At 33.7% G+C, this 14,094-nt stretch overlaps 1 protein-coding gene and 1 non-coding gene across 4 annotated transcripts in view; one reads left to right on the forward strand and one right to left on the reverse strand.

The window, feature by feature from the left end:
* The window catches only part of NAALADL2 (N-acetylated alpha-linked acidic dipeptidase like 2), a 1,304,194-nt gene that overhangs the window by 226,590 nt on the left and 1,063,510 nt on the right, over window positions 1-14,094 (forward strand). The window lies entirely within an intron of this gene.
* LOC130856224 (small nucleolar RNA SNORA56) lies at window positions 351-471 on the reverse strand. Its single transcript, XR_009054515.1, has one exon. It is a non-coding gene; the product is annotated as a small nucleolar RNA SNORA56 (small nucleolar RNA).

Consider the following 14,094-nt stretch of genomic DNA (forward strand, 5'->3'; position numbering starts at 1 on the left):
TTTTTCTTTTATAATGTGCCAACATGAGAAATCATTTTCTTTCTTTCTTTCTTTTTTGTCAGTAAGGCTTTGGTTTCTCCTCCCAGCTGGACACAGTGCTTAAAGTGGTCTCCACTACTCAGAAACCATTTCCACTTTTATTTTCTTCTCTTTGGTGGTGTCGTTGTCCCTATCTCCAGGCTCGTCCACACTCTCCAGAGGAGCTTTGGCCTTCTTGTCCTTCTTTTCCTTCTTTACCAGCTGTGGAGCCACTGGAGAGGTTTTTGTCACTTTCATTTTCTTGCTTCCGATTTGGGGTTTTTATTGCTTTAGCAACTGGCCTGTGGGGCTTTTACTGCTTTGGCCATGACCTCTCTCTGGCAAGTTGAAAGACACCATCAAAATACTGATGCTAGACAGAAGAATTCACCACTTACTGTTGCAGATTGACACCTCTAGAGACCCAGACTAGAAAGGGATAGCTGTCTGTCTGCTGCTCATTTTCTATTTTACATTCTGCATTTTATCATTGTGAAAACAAATATTTAAAAATATATTAAATTTCAATTATTTTGTATATTCTACTTATTCTGGCATGCCTGCTTGGTGTTAGACTCAAAAAGAAGCCCAAAATGTCCACTTAAATAAAAAATTCAAGATAAATGGAAATTTAACCAGAGATGAGAATACAAAAATTGAACTTGCAACCACATTATTTTCTCTAATTTTACTATACTTTATTTCAAAATTATATATAGTAAGAGTATCAGGATAAGTTAAGAAGGGGAAAAAAACTAATAAAAATATAAGGAAGTACCAAATATTATACAAACCTCAGGTCCCTAAATACAATTATAATTATATGTATTCATCAATAGATGAACAGAGCTTCTGATATAGTTAGATATAGATTGTATGTGTAGTGTTTGTATATAATTAAATATATTTCTTTTTAACATTTATCATCCATTTACTCTTTCCTGAACTTTGGCCTGGTAATAAAAAAGAAAAGAATGAGAAGAATATAAGAAACTTTTACAAAAGAAAATCTTAGTTCAACTTGACAATTTTTAATCTTGCTTTAACACTAGAGCCTAATATTCATCATACTGTGCATACAATTTAAAGTGAAAATGAGAATCTGTGTTTTTCAGAGTTATAGAGTGTTCAAAGCTTAGGTTGTTTAAAATAGCTTCAGTTTTTAAGATTGTATTAGGGAGAGTTCTTAAAGAAACATTTATATTCATTTCAATTTTTAATTTAATTTTTATTAGGTTTCAATGCATTATAATTTAGGGAATAGGGAATATATGGGTTTCATTTTTTTTCTTTTTCTCTCATGTGAAGGTACTTATTAAAAGAGTTTTGCCATTTCAGACAATAATTTCACATGTTAAAATCACACACCTTCCTTATACAGAAAATTCTTTGTATATATTAGATTCTCCTGTTTCTCTCTAATAATAGGATCTCGAAATCAAAAGTGGTATTACTTATAAAGTTATAGAACCCAAAGTCTGTATGCTTTTAGAATTTGTGGAGAGTCAGGTGGGGTAACTAATAAATATTACTCTTACCCGATCAACTGAAATTACTGATTAACTGTTTAAATACAACCGAATGGTTATTCAAAATTCTTAAAATAACGAGTAGCTGTAGGCCCTTGCAAAATATCAGTTTACAAAGATATAACTGCCATTCATAAGTTAAGCTCATCTATTCACTGAAATTGTTTCTTCAGGTGTCTGTTAACCTTACTACAAAACCGAATTTAAGTTTTATGAGCTACTTTGAGTAGCTGCATGTAGCCATGAAGAACACAGTTGAATTTCTTTAAAATATCCAGACTTGTCAGTTGTTTCTCACATCCTCACCTAGATTAATGACTTTTTTTCTGATTTAAGTAAAATAATCAAATTAAGCAGCGCTTCTGTTTTTTATGCTTTTCTAAGACTAACGTGGCAGCTCATTGAAGAGAGGCTATCTTTCACGATTGTGTTCTCTGATTTTTAGATGGTATCTGGGCTGTCATATGTTGATTAAATGTGTGGTTCTTTTAAAATTCAATATACACTCCTGATCAAAATTCTTTAAAACTATGAATGGAACTTTATTTTCTTATCCTTGTGAGGAATCTGAGTCAAACTAACAAGGTAAATCACGTTTAACAGTGAGACATTAGGTAAATTCGTATTAAGTCAGAAAAAAAGAGAAGGGTTTTCTTGTCACCTGGCCACTTTGATAAAGTAGATCTTAGAAAAAAAGAGTACTTTGCTTCCGGATTGTTATTCTTAGTTAGAATATGTTGTTTTCTCCTTACTCTATAAACAGTTCCTGGAGACAGTGGTTTGTAGGGCAAAAAATTAATTTTGGAGTTTGAATCCAGCACTACTTAAACTTGTTTGAAGACAATTAACATGTTTTCAGAATCATGATCTATAAATGGGTTACAACATCAGCAACAACAGAAATCTATGTCACAGAGTTGTTTCAAGAACATGCTGAGGACGACATATGAAAACACTTTATAAGTGGCAGGGCAATAATAGACGGTATAATTTTTAGCAGAAATAATGAAAACACTAAGCATAATATTTAATTTTTTTTTGCTAATTATGAACTTGTTTTATTTCCCCTCATAAACTACACATTCTGCTTGTCCATATTATTTAGTATTCTCTCTAAACATGCTGCGTTTTCTGCCCACTCTGCCATGCTACATTTGTTAGTTTTTTCCCTATTGCCCTTTTTCTATTATCTCTGTTCATCAAAATAGTCCTCAGCCAACAAGATCCATAAGAATACCAATTATTCCATGAACTACTCTTTAAATTCCCCACTGCCGCTTTTTTTTCTAGTTGGAGCAATGTCTTCCTCTTCTGCCCATCACGGAGCTTCTCCCATTCTTTTTATTAATTACTGTCTCATTCTGCTTCTAAACCGCTTGCTTCTCCAGTGTAGTCTGTTAATTAGCAGTATAGACATCACCAGGGAGCTTGTTAGAAATGCAGAATTCAGGCTACACCTTAGACCAGGATCCTTGGGTGATTCCCCTGCATGTTAGAGTTTGAGAAGTACTGCCCTAATTCATTATAAACTCTTTGGGGGGGGGGGGCATGGTGAATGGACAGCTTCTCTGTCTTGCCTCAGTCTCCTCCACAAGGCTCTGCATTGTCCAATGCTTTGCACATAATAGGTGTTCAGTAAATGGGTGTTGTGTTGAATTGAATTTTATTTTTATTATTTTGAAGTCAGAAAAATCTAGTTTAGGAAAACTCAGATGTTAGGAAAAGGATGTTCTAAAGTCAGAGCAGGAAGAAAGCCATTCATTAATGATGCTACTCACGTCAACTAATCAATATTTCTTGGTCATCAACTACCACTGTACTTTTTCATGCATAAAGTATTAGTATGGATCCTTGATCTTATAAAAAAAGTGATCTTCAGTCTAACCTTCACCTTCAAAAAATTCGTTTAGATAACTGAATCAAAATATGGTTGCTTTGCCAGTCTTGTAAATATTTAATATATGTATTAGCAGTCATGACAGTACTTTAAGGCATTGTACCTCCAGAAATGACTGGTAAATATCAAGATGTAATTTCATTAAATTATTTGAACAGGTCAATTCATCATTTGTCTTGATTGTCTATAAAATGATGAATAATATCATAAGCAACATTTTCTAATTTATAATTAAAGGTGATTTTATACTGTAAGATATATTCTTTTCCAGTGTATGATTTTAAATCAGTTGTGATATTTTCCCTTTACATACTTAATTTATAGTATTTTTCTGTGTAGAATTCTATCAAAAATTTAAAAAGGTTATGAGTACAATTAAGTCACATTTACCTGTCTGTATTCGCTAATTGCTGTGGATTAAATGAAACACATCTTCAGTTGTAGGTGGTTTCTTTCCATTGCCTAGAAAGTTACAAGTGTGCTTCTCTCACTATCAGCTGATATGTGCTTAGGGAATAGAAACTAATTTTAACATTAGCCCAAGCAAAATGTAATTAGAGTGGCTAATCTGCTAAAAAATACCCCCAGCTAAAATCCCTTTTTTATGTAATGCCATTTTAATGGAAATGGCATTTTTATGAAACACAAGTAGCAAAGACATGAATGATGCCTGTGAGCCTTTTATTTAATTTTGTGTGTTCCCTAATTTGTTAATAAAGGGAGAGTAGGAGCACTCCACGCCTACCATTTTGGATATGAAATAGATTTTTAAAGTAGAATTCTTAATGTAAACACAGAATTTTACTTAAAATACTTGTTTAAAATAACAAACCTATGTCCTAATTGATTCTCTAAAAGGCGTGTGTGTGTGTGTGTGTGTGTGTGTGTGTGTGTGTGTGTTTGTGTGTGTATGGTATGACAACCATAAGTAGAAGGGCTTTGGGAATATAATTCTCATCACTGCCCTTTTTCATTAATGTGGGTGATTGAAACTGACCTTGCTTTTTTGACTTTTCTTTCATTTCTTTTAAGAATAAATACCCTGAATTTAGGATTTGGATATTAAGGGCAATTTAAAGGGATTAATAATTCTCTTGGAAATAACTATTATTACTACCACAGTTCATGAGTCATTAGTTTATGCTAGGAACTATACTAAGTATCTCAGGCTTTCTTATTTGATGTTATAACAATTTTGTGAAAATATTTTCATTGCATAGATTGTGAAGACTCAAACTCAAGGACTTTAAGAGACAACTAGTAAATGAATGGACCAGTTGGGATTTGATTCTCTCTTAGCCTAAAGCCAATTTAATATTCTTAACCAATAGGCTCTAGAGCCTCAGTAAAAATACTTGCTTCTTAATGCTGTACTAGAAACCACAATGACCGAGTACCATGCACACCTGTCACCGCTTTTCTCTTGAATTGTGTCTGAAATGAATTTGCAGCTTTAATTTTTGTGTCACTGGAGTGTGGTTTAAATTTGAGAGACTTGCTTTGAAATCCAAAATTATATAAATGTTCAAAACCTTCTGTGAAATATATGAAATGAAACACAACTGTGCTTTTTACCTATAGACTTGTGCTTAGGTGAGACCAAGTAATTGTCTAACTAAATGGTCCTCAGAAAGCGATGCTAATAACTTACCCAGTTCTTTGTCAAAACTCAAGTTCATTCTGGAATGATTCGCCTTCTAAATTTAACAGTTTCTTCATTTCGCTACCCAGGCTGAGTTCACCTTTTGACTTTAATTTGAATATGATAAAAGTTATAATATTCTGAATTTTGATTATATTACAACCTATTTCAGAGATTAAATCATTTTGATTAAGGCACTCAGCACTTTGGTTTCATGAAATAAGTGCAGAGTTAGTAATTACAAAATTAGGCATGTGAATCCATGTTCTGCCACTTACCAAGTGTATCTACTAGGGCGAGTGTTTCCAAGCAGTGGGGTGCCTAAGTTAAACTAATAGAAGAGTCACAGACGATCATCACAGGGTATTTTAAATTTTCATGGAAAACACAGAGGTGCTTGACATCTGTCAGACATCTATTGAATACTATGCAAACTACTAGTTCAAAGAAGTTCATTGTTTTGGGATTAGATTGTGCTGTATCTCTTTGATGCTACCATATATTTACAAGGCTGATTGTGTTTGCTTGTTAAAAGCAACTACCATATGAATGGCACTGTAGAATAGGAAATGAGAGTGGTGGAGTCCAGTATGATTTCAAGGTTTGAGAAGTTGTGTGGCCCAATAGGAACACAAATTCTATTAGTAGATAATTATGGTTATTTAAGAATAAAATAAAGAAATACCTTCTTCTTTAAATCATGTGTATTTTTTTCCAATCAGCTACTAAGATTACTGGGATATAAATACTTATTAAGTAGTTTGTATCTAACTACTTAAAATATGAAACTGTTACCTCTTTCATTATATGTAATGAAATATAATTCACATGCCATACAGTTTTCTGATTTAAAGTATATGATTATTAGTTTTTACTATATTCACAGATTTGTGCAATCATCAACAAAATTGATTTTAGACGATTCTCATCATCCCTTGAAGAAATGCCATACCCATTGGCAGTCATTTTTCATTTCTCCCCAGCTTCCAGCAATTACAAATCTACTTTCTGTCTCTGTAGATTTGCCTCTTCCAGATATTCCATGTAAATATGTTGTCTTTTGTGACTAGCTTCTTTCACTTAATATTTTCTAGGTTCATTCATGTTGTAGCATGTATCACTATTTCATTATATTTTATTACTGGGTAATAATTCTGTTGTTAGTACAGTTAATTTATCCATTCATCATTTGATGGGCATTTGGATTATTTCCATTTTATTCCACATGGAATAAAGCTTCTATGAACATTTGCATACCAATTTTTGCATGAACGTATATTTTCATTTATCTTGAATATATAGAGTGAAATTAATGTCATGACTCTACATTTAATTATTTGAGAAACTGCCAGATTGTTTTTCAAAATACTGCATCATTTTGCATTCTCACCAGCAGTGCATCAGGGTTCCAATTTCTCCACATCCTCACCAAAGGTGGTTACGATATATTTCTTTGGTTAGAGCCACGCTAGTGGCTGTAAAGTGGTATTTCATCTTGGCTTTTAGTTGCATTTCCCTAATAGTTAATAATCTCTTAATATGCTTTTTGGCAATTTGTATGTATTTAAATAAATATATATTCAGATCCTTTGCCTATTTCTTAATTGGATTGTCTTATTATTATTGAGTTGTAAGGGTTTGGATACTTATGTGTAATCTGAACACAAGGTCCTTATTAGACATATGATTTACAAATATTTTCCCCTGTCTGGTCTATTTTCATTTTCTTGATGATATCTATTGAAGCTTGATTTTTTGTTTTTAATTTAACGAAGTCAAATTCATGTAGTTTGCCTTTTGGAGTTGTATTTGAGAATGCTTTCCCTAATTCTGAGGTCATGGAAAATTTCTCCTATATTTTCTGTGTTTTATTGTTTAAACTCTTACATTTAAGTCTATGATAGAACTATGAGTTGAGTGTGGCATGAGGAAGGGATTCATATTGGTTTTTTTTGTACTTGAATGTCCAGTTTCCCCAAAACCATTTGTTGAAATGAATTTTCTTTCCTTATTGAATTGTCTTGGCTCCCTTGTGAAAAATCAGTTGACTAAACATGTGAGGTTTATTTCTGTATTTCCAATTCCATTCCATTGATCTATGTATTTATCCTTATGCCAGTACCACATAATCTTGATTTATAGACAAAGTCCATAACTTTGTACTAAGTTCTGAACTCAAGAAGTGTGAATTCTCTGTCTTTGTTCCTCTTTTCAAGATTATCTTGGTTATTCTGGGTCCCTTAAATTTTCGTATGAATTTAGGATCAACTTGGCAATTGGAGCAAAGAAGTCAGCTCTGATTTTGTTAAGAATTACATTGAATCTGTAAATCAATCTGTGGAATGATGACTCAATAATATTAAGAGTTTCAACTCATGAATGTGGGGTATCTTCCCATTTATTTAGATCTTTAATTTCTTTCAATAAATTTTTGTCGTTTTCACAGAAAAAGTTTGTACTATTTTTGTTAAACTTATTTCTAAGTATTTTATTAGTTTTGTTACTATTGTAAAGGTAATTGTTCTCTTAATTCCATGTTTGGATTGTTCACTGCTAATGTATAAAAATATTATTAATTTTTAAGATTGATCTTATATGCTACATTTTTGAACTCATTTATTACTACTTTTTTTTTTACATCCAGAGAAGCTATCTTTTATTTATTTATTTTTAAGCTCTTTGTTGGAATATAATTGCTTTACATTGTTGTGCCAATTTTTGCTGTACAAGAAAGTGAATCAGCTGTATTTATAACATATATCCCCATATCTCCTCACTCGTGTGACTCCTTCCCACCTTCTCTGTCTCAGCCCTCTAAGTCATCACCCATCATCAAGCTGATCTCCTTGTGTTATGCAGCAGCTTCCCACCAGCTATCTGTGTTACATTTGGTAGTGTATATATGTCAATGCTAGTGTCTCACTTTGTCCCAGCTTCCCCTTCACCCCCACTCCCCCGACCCTTGTCCTCAGGTCCGTTCTCTACATCTGCATCTTTATTCTTGCCCTGTTACTGGGTTCAACTGTACCACTTTTTTTAGATTCCATATATATGAGTTAGCATATGGTATTTGTTTTTCTCTTTCTGGCTTACTTTGCTCTGTATGACAGACTCTAGGTATATTTTTTTATTGTGGTAAGAACAGTTAACATGAGTTCTACTCTCCCGAAGTATTTTTGACAGTACAATGCAGTGTTGTTAACTATAGGCCCAATGGTATGTGGTAGATCTCTATAACTTAATAATCTTGTATAATTGAAGCTTTGTACCTATTGAATAATAACTCACCATTTCCTCCTTACCCTAGTCCCTGGAAACCACACTTCTACAATTTGCTTCCATGTGTTTGACTTTTTTATATACCTAATGTAAGCAGAATCACGCAATATGTTTCCTTCAGTGACTGGCTTATTTCACTTAGCATAATGTCTTTAAAGTTCATCTATATTGTTGCATATGGCATGATCTCCAACTTTTTTTAAGGCTGAATAATATTCCATTGTGTGTGTGTGTATATATATATATACACACATTTTCTTTGTCTATTCACCCAGCGATGGACATTTAGTGTTTTCCATATCTTGGCTATTTTGAATAATGCTGCAATGAACATGGGGATGCAAATAGAAATTTGAGATCTTAATTTCAATTCTTTTGGATAAATATCGTAAAGTGGGATTGCTGAATCATATGGCATTTCTGCTTTTAATTTTTTGAGAAGACTACACATTGCTTTCCATAATGGCTTCATCATTTTACATTCCCTTAAGAGTATAAAAGGGTTTTGTTTTCTCCACATCTTCACCAACATTTGTTATTTATTATTGTTTTTTAATAATAGCTATCATAAGGTATGAGATGATATCTCATTGTGATTTTGATTTGCATTTCCCTCATGATTAATGATATTGAACAATCAACGCAATTCCTATCAAAATCCCAGTGGCATGTTTTAAGACAGAATTAGAAAAGCAATCCTTCTCAAATAGCCAGACCAATCTTGAGAAAGAACAAAGTGGAAGCATCACACTTCCTGATTTCAAGATATATTACAAAGCTACAGTAAGTAAAATAGCAAGATACTGCCATAAAGACAGACACATACACCAATGTAACAGAATAGAAAGCCTTTAAATAAACTCTTGAATTATATGGTCAATTGATCTTCAACAATGGTGCCAAGAATAAACAATGGGGAAAGGATAGTCTCTTCAACAAATGGTGTTGGGAAAACTGAATATACACATGCAAAAGAATGAATTTGGATCCTTACTTTATACCATACACAAAAATCAACCCCAAGTGGATTAAATACTTAAATATAAGACATGGAAATGTAAAACTCTGTGAGGAAAACACAGGAGAAAACTTCATGGTTAGGGATCTTGGCAATGATTTCTTGGATATGACATCAAAAGCACAAAGAAGGAAAAATAGAAAAGTGGGACTATGTCAAACTAAAAAACTTATGCATAGCAAAGAATATAATTAATAGTGAAAAGGCAACCTCTAGAATGGGAGAAAAAAATTGCAAACTATGTATCTAATTAGGGGTTAATATCCAAAATATATAAGGAATTCCTTCAACTCAATAACAACAGCTCTAAAACCTGACTAAAAAGTGAGCAAAAACTTGAAGAGACATTTCTCCAAAGAAGACACACAAGTAGTGATCAGGTGTATTTAGGTTGTGCTTCTTTTTCTAAGTTCTTGAAGTGAAAGCTTAGGTTAATTATTTGTAATCTTTCTTCTTTGTTAATATAGGTGTTTAGTTATAAATTTCCACTTAAGCACGGTATTAGCTGTATCCCATAAGTTTTGGTATATTACATCTCCATTTTAATTTTCATTTATCTCAAGCTATTTTCTATTTTTGTTGTGATTTCATCTTTGTCGTTGTTTATTTATAAGAGTATTGTTTAATTTCTGCACATTTGTGAATTTTCCAATTTTTTTGTTATTGATTTCTAGTTTCATTGTATTGTAGTTGGAGAACATACTTTTTTCTTTTTAAATACAGTCTCTTACTATAATCCTTTACCCATCTCCATTTTATTCCCCAGATGAAATTTTGTTTTAAATTTTTGAAATTAATTAATCAATTAATTTATTGGCTGTGTTGGGTCTCTGTTGCTGCACACAGGCATCCTCTAGTTGTGGCGAACAGGGGCTCCTATTCATTGCGGTGCATGGGCTTCTCATTGCGGTGGCTTCTCTTGTTGCGGAGCATGGGGTCTAGGCACGCGGGCTTCAGTAGTTGCGGCACATGGACTTAATAGTTGTGGCTCATGGGCTCTAGAGCACAGGCTCAGTAGTTGTGGCGCACTGGCTTAGTTGCTCCATGGCATGTGGGATCTTCCTGGAGTAGGCATCAAACCTATGTCCCCTACATTGGCAGGCAGATTCTTAACCACTGTGCCACCTAGGAAGTACCCTGGAGAACATACTTTGTATGGTTTTAATCATTTAAATTTATTGAGGCTTGTTTAATGCTCTAGTATATGGTCAATTCTAGAAAATATTCTTAAGAAGAATGTATTCTTTGGTGCATTAGCCTATAGATGTATTAGGTCTAATTTGTCATTCAGCCTTCTGTTTCCTTATTGAACTCCTGCTAGTTGTTCTGTGCATTTCAGAATGTGCAGTCTCCAAGTATTATTGTCTGTTTCTTCCTTTATCCCGTCAGATTTTACTTTGTATTTTTGGGGACTGTGTTTTAAGGCAGATATATTTTTTTAATGTTGTTATATCTTCTTGATAGTTTGACCCTTTTATTAAAATAAAATGTCCTTCTTTGTCTCTAGTAACATTTTTTTTGTTTTAAAATCTGTGCCGTCTATCATTACTATAGCCACTCCAGCTTTCTTATGGTTGCTGTCTGCATGATACAGATATAATTTCCATCCTTTTATTCTCAAATAATTTGTATTTTTAAGTATAAAATATGGCTTTTGTAGACAGCACATGGTTGGATCTTGTTTTATACAGTCTGACAATCTGTCTTTTGATTAGATTTTCAAGTCCATTCACATTTAACATTTCTATATAGTTTTTGATATAGTTGGGTCTATATCTGTCCTTTATTTTTGATTTTATGTAACTCTTATGGGTTTTTTGCTCCTCTGTTCTTCCCTTACTTCACATTTTTGCATTAAGTAAATATTTTCTGATGTAACATTTTAATTCCTTGAATGATTTTTTTATTATATTTTTTGAGTTATTTTCTTAGTGCTTTCTCTAGAATTTAACCATATTTATCTCAATTTATTATAATCTACTTCAGATTTATACTTAATTCTGTGAGATATAGAATGGTTATTTATAGCTGTATTTCCTGTCTTGCACTTTATGCTATTATATTTATAGGTACATGACATCCATGTATTTTATGAATCCAGCAATATTTTGTTATAGTTATTACTTTATATAATTTGGTAGCTTTTACAAAAGCAGAAAGGAGAAAGGAGAGCAAGTATTTATTTTTGATGCTTGCTTTATTAACCTTCTTATGTAACATATCTTGTTCTTTTTATTTTTTCCTGTGGATTTAAGTTACCATCTGGTGTGATTTCCTGGGATGACCATGGTTTTAGCAGGGCTATCTTTGACTTTCTTTTTCACCAATCTTTCTGTTAATCTGTGTGCCTCTTTTCATACCACACACAGCTGTTACGCTCCAGTAATTGCAGGCACAGTTTTTGAGGCCAGACTCTGAGGTTGTTCTAATCTTGATAAGGCTCTTATTAAGTGTCATTTTCCCTGATTGTCTCTAATAAACTAGTTGGCTTATGGTTTAGTTTATTGCTCTCTTGAAGCTACCAGACTTTTCTTACTTGCTTGCCACTAAATATCCATTGTTTTTTAGAGTAACCTTAGGCTTGAACTTCCCCACACTATGCTGAAAATAAAGTCAGTTCCTTTGGGAGAACTTCAGATGTCTCTGTTCTTATAATCTGCTCTTCCCCTAGGCATAATCTCTGAATAATGACTCAAGAATTGGGAATAGGTAATATGCCCTGCTCCTCTTGGAGTATCATCCCTGATGTAAAAGCAGAATGCTGTGTGGGACAATAGCCCTTGATCTTCTTGCCTTGTCTTTGCTAGCATGGAATTTCACCCTACAAGTAAGCTGGATAAAGGGCTATTGAGTTCCAACATTCTTCTCCTGTCATGCTTGTCATAAAAGCTGTGTGTTTTGAGTGGGACTGGTTGGAGAAAGTGAATCCTTGCCTTCTTGGTCACACTTGCCTGGAATTTAGTCTCTGATAAATGCTGGTGGCCGGGCCCTCCTGTAGAGATATTATAGCCCATGTCTGAGAGTTGGAGAGAGAGGGAGCCTTGCATTCTTGGCCCCACCCACTTGGAGTGTAGTTTGAATCACACTGAACTTGGGAGAGCGAAGGGAGGAAGCCGGTTGTGGTTCAAGCAACAGGCTGTTGCTATTTGTACTGAGATTTAGTAGATTTTCTTAAACTAATGTTTCCTTTCTTTCTGTACATCCTCAGGACAATTTCCATAAACTTTCAGTGGTCATTTTTTTGTAATTTTTACCTGTTATGATTGTCTTGTTGGAGATGGGATCTGGGAGCTCCTACTGTTGCCATTCTGCATGTTGTCTGTTACCTTTGTCTTTTAGCTTCCGGCACCATGGAATAATTACTGAGATACTAAGCATACCGTGAACAGAGAACGTTTGGGAGTCTTTAAAGATAAGTTACTAAACCTATCCACATCTCAGAATTTACATCATTAAAATAGAGAATGATATACACCTCAAATAATGTTTTGTTTTGTTTTATACATTTATTTATTTATTTTATTTATTTATTGGCTGCATCGGGTCTTCGTTACTGCTCATGGGCTTTCTCTAGTTGCTGCGAATGGAGGCTACTCTTCATTGTGGTGCGTGGGCTCCTCATTGCAGTAGCTTCTCTTACTGCGGAGCATGGGCTCTAGGTGCATGGACTTCAATAGTTGTGGCACATGGGCTCAATAGTTGTGGCTCACAGGCTCTAGAGTGCAGTCTCAATAGTTGTGGCACACGAGCTTAGTTGCTCTGCAGCATATGGTATCTCCCTGGAGCAGGGCTCAAACCCATGTCCCCTGCCTTGGCAGTCAGATTCTTAAACACTGCGCCACCTAGGAAGTCCCTCAAATAATCTTTTTAGGATTAAATGAAATACAACTATGAGTGCTCCTGACACATAAGACACCAATATAAATTTAAGTATTCTTATATGTTTTTATGAGGATAATGTAAATACTATATGTAAAATGTTATGTAAAATGCTGTAAATGTTATAGCTTTTGAATATTTTTCATACTTTGCTCCATTTTGTATCTTAATTCAATCTGATGATAGAGTAACTGATATTGAGTGTCCTGTTTGTAGAGACATAGGTGAATTCCTGCTTTTTGTGAAATTCAACGTGTAGATATAAATAAAAACCAGTAAAAGAAAAATGAAAATCAATGCTCTGCATCCCTTTAAGTCTGTGATCAAAGTAGAAGCCTCAGTAAATTATATTTCTTGGGGATGAAAATGCAGTAGACAATAATTGTCCAACATGCCCTTGACCATCAGGTCTTCACATCTGGTCGTTACTCACCAGGATTTTCTTGGCCTTGATCATTATTGCCTAATTTGGGTTCATTTAGAACTGAATGCCAAAGCCCATGCAGCTTGAATGTATGAAAGCCTGCTGTTTTATGACATGGAGAGCTAATTGCATTTCATTTTCTTAATTCATGTCAAACTTTCAAATCTCCTTACTTAGAAGAAGTGTTCTATAGGGTCCTGAGTCTTTCTTAAAACACATTTTATCTATAAGCTCCAAAAACATTTTCTTAAATATGGTTTAGAATATGAATTGTTCATGTTTTAGTTCTTATTTCACTACCAAGAAATTTTCTAAGTCTAATGTTCAGAATCTATGACCAAAAAGCTAATATGACTTTTATTCCTTACTGACAAAAATATAGATAAACAATACAATTGGGATTATGTT

This window comes from Hippopotamus amphibius, chromosome 6 (genome assembly GCF_030028045.1).
Source record: "Hippopotamus amphibius kiboko isolate mHipAmp2 chromosome 6, mHipAmp2.hap2, whole genome shotgun sequence".
Classification (NCBI taxonomy): Eukaryota; Metazoa; Chordata; class Mammalia; order Artiodactyla; family Hippopotamidae; genus Hippopotamus; species Hippopotamus amphibius.